Consider the following 2695-nt stretch of genomic DNA (forward strand, 5'->3'; position numbering starts at 1 on the left):
GAACCAACTACACCATTGAACTCGTGAGGTTGAGAGGAGCACGATCATACCATTTTCAGGTGAGAAATCATTCGTTTTCACGTCGATTCGAGGTAATCCGATTTGAACACTATTCATGCAAACTTAATCTAGCATGTTTTTGGAATTTTTAAGCTCGTAGATGTCTTAGTGAGGTCCCAAGGAGCCTCAGAGTGCTTCGTTGGACGAGTTTGGACGTCGGGATAGCTTGGTTCAAAGTTGGCCGGTTTTTGAGTTTGAAGACAGGTATGATCGCGTGGTTTTTAGCTTTTAAAAGTGGTATATCGTGATTCTACTAGTCCTAAGCTTCATTTTGGTTCAAAAATCATGAAAATTGGTTAAGAAACGAGTGAGAAAACTAAGTTTGAAGTTTTCCCAGTTTTCCGGCGCCGGCGACGGCGCCGGAGTCTCGCCGGAGAAGGAGACAGAATATTCCGTCAAAACTGACGGAATATTCCTGACGCCGTTGACGGAGTCTGTCAAAACTGACGGAATATTCCTAACAGCGTCAGTTGACGCCGTCCGCGTGCGTCGCACGTGCCTGCGAGTGGCCGGCGCGTGTGGCCGTGCCTTGGCCGACGCGTGGGGGCGCGTGCGGCGGAGGAAATTTTTTCTAAAAATATGGTTGTGATCCTGAGGTTGTATAAAGCACGTTGGTATATTCAATTGTCCATTTTGAGCAATGTATGAGAAGTTATTACGAGAAGTTGGTTATGTGCTTTTAAATTAACGTTTTCGCAGTTATTTCGCATATAGGTGATTCGTATCCCGAGGACGAGCGTGCACACTCGAGGCAAGGGGGCTACGACCCTTCCACTTACCAGTGAGTGGGCTTTTGGTTTTCCGTATATACCTATATACAATTATATTCCCAGAAATTAAAGAAAAAGGGTTATTTGTTTTATGCCATGCGCCATATGATTGTCGTTTATGCATCATCACATGTATTAGTAGTGGCATACATATATATATGCGTATTGGGTGCTGTGGATGCACAGGTAAGTGCCAGGTAAATGTTATTCATATTTACATTCAGCAGTAGTTTGAGATGCTTAGAGAGCTCATAACCTGCACCCCTGGTGTTAGTGCTCCCGCCCTGAGCAGGGCACAGTCCTTCACGTGATGTTCACCTCTCGCACCACATGCTCAGCTTGGATCCAAGCTAGGTGCACAGTCTTGTCGTACAGACCACATTAGGTGGTTCCGACTCGTAGGTGACCCGCGATTATTCGCACAGCCTTCACGTGATCGTAGCACTAGAGCGTACATATGTATTACACCCAGGCCTGTCGTACAGACCACTTTAGGTGGTTCCGACTCGTGGGCAGGTTCAGTTATTGAGTTTGAGATTGGAGCTCTATATGCAGCCGTACAGGTCACGTTAGGTGACTCCGGCTGCCAGATGTTATGCTATTGATGTGATTTATACCTGAGCACTTGCATATTATTATGAGGCTTTGACATGGCACATTCTTGAGCATGATTGGTATACCCTTGAGCATGTTTGGCATATTTATACATACGTATATATGTTTATTTCTGGGAAGTATACAGGTTTTACGGCGAGGGGTTAGAATGTATTTTGTTAAATGGTTTTCAAAGAGCTTTGTTTTTGCCCACTCACGCTTTTGTTTTTGCGCCCCTCCAGGTTCTAGTGGTCTAGCAGGTTCGGTGGTTTTCCCAGAGGGCGTCCCGGCATTTCTAACAGATACTCACCATTGCAGGGTCACCTTTGGGTGTACTATTGTCGTATCATTTTCTTTGGACTGCTGTAGACTTCATGCTCTGAACTTAGCGTTTCACTTACGCTAGCACTTGTCTTAGTACTTTGTATGCTAGTTTTTAAATTATTCGTACTTTTACATTACTTTCTTTAGCTTCCGCACGTGCACATGGCTACGTCACCTCCGCGTGACGGCCAGCATGCCCTGATCTCGGTCGGGGTGTGTCATTGAACCCTAAAAATGATTATTGAAAAACCAAATACCACATATATCTTATTAAAAATATAACTCATTTTTCTTGGATAAGAAAGAAAGTAACCCTAAACCCTAACATTATATTGAAACAGAACATCGTTGCTAAAGAAAAAAGAAAATTAACGAAAAGAGCTTGAAAACTTTGAATTTTAACGAAATGGTAAAGTCAATAGTACTAAGATTGACTTTTAGTGTAAAAATATGGTTTTTCGTTAAAGTGAACAGTAGTGAAAGCTTTTAGTTAAAGTTCTCAAAAGAAAAAGGTCCTCATTTTGAACTTGGGTGACTATTATTATTGTTATTATTGTTTGCCAAATGGTGGTAATTAATTGAAAATGAATTTGTAAAAACCACTTTCGTCAAAGGCACATATAGAAATATAGCTACATATTTAAACCAAAGATGAAATAAATGCATAAAAAAAATAAGCATATTTGAGTTTCAAACTCGTGTTCCTTTCCATTGCTTGAAAGCAGTGAAACACCACTGCAAATGACATCTTATGACAAATATCCAGTTTTATATTTTTATACGCTTACTGAACATAACATTATAATAATAGAAATTAAATTTTTTGGTGCCCTCGATTTTTTGAGGCCTTGTGCGGTCGCCCTTGCTGCCCTAGGCCTAAGTGGGATGATGTTCTCATTTCCTGTATTAATCATGCACTTTTCTTTCAATTCAACAGTCATATAGTT

At 41.3% G+C, this 2695-nt stretch overlaps 1 long non-coding RNA gene across 1 annotated transcript; it reads left to right on the top strand.

The window, feature by feature from the left end:
- The first annotated feature begins 217 nt into the window (after positions 1 to 217).
- LOC148697687 (uncharacterized) lies at positions 218 to 1739 on the top strand. The gene is made up of 3 exons (XR_015961965.1): positions 218 to 264; positions 775 to 841; positions 1667 to 1739. It is a non-coding gene; the product is annotated as an uncharacterized LOC148697687 (long non-coding RNA).
- The last annotated feature ends 956 nt before the right edge of the window (positions 1740 to 2695 follow it).

Source organism: Pyrus communis, chromosome 4, assembly GCF_041283825.1.
Source record: "Pyrus communis isolate YQ-2024b chromosome 4, ASM4128382v1, whole genome shotgun sequence".
Taxonomy (NCBI): domain Eukaryota; kingdom Viridiplantae; phylum Streptophyta; class Magnoliopsida; order Rosales; family Rosaceae; genus Pyrus; species Pyrus communis.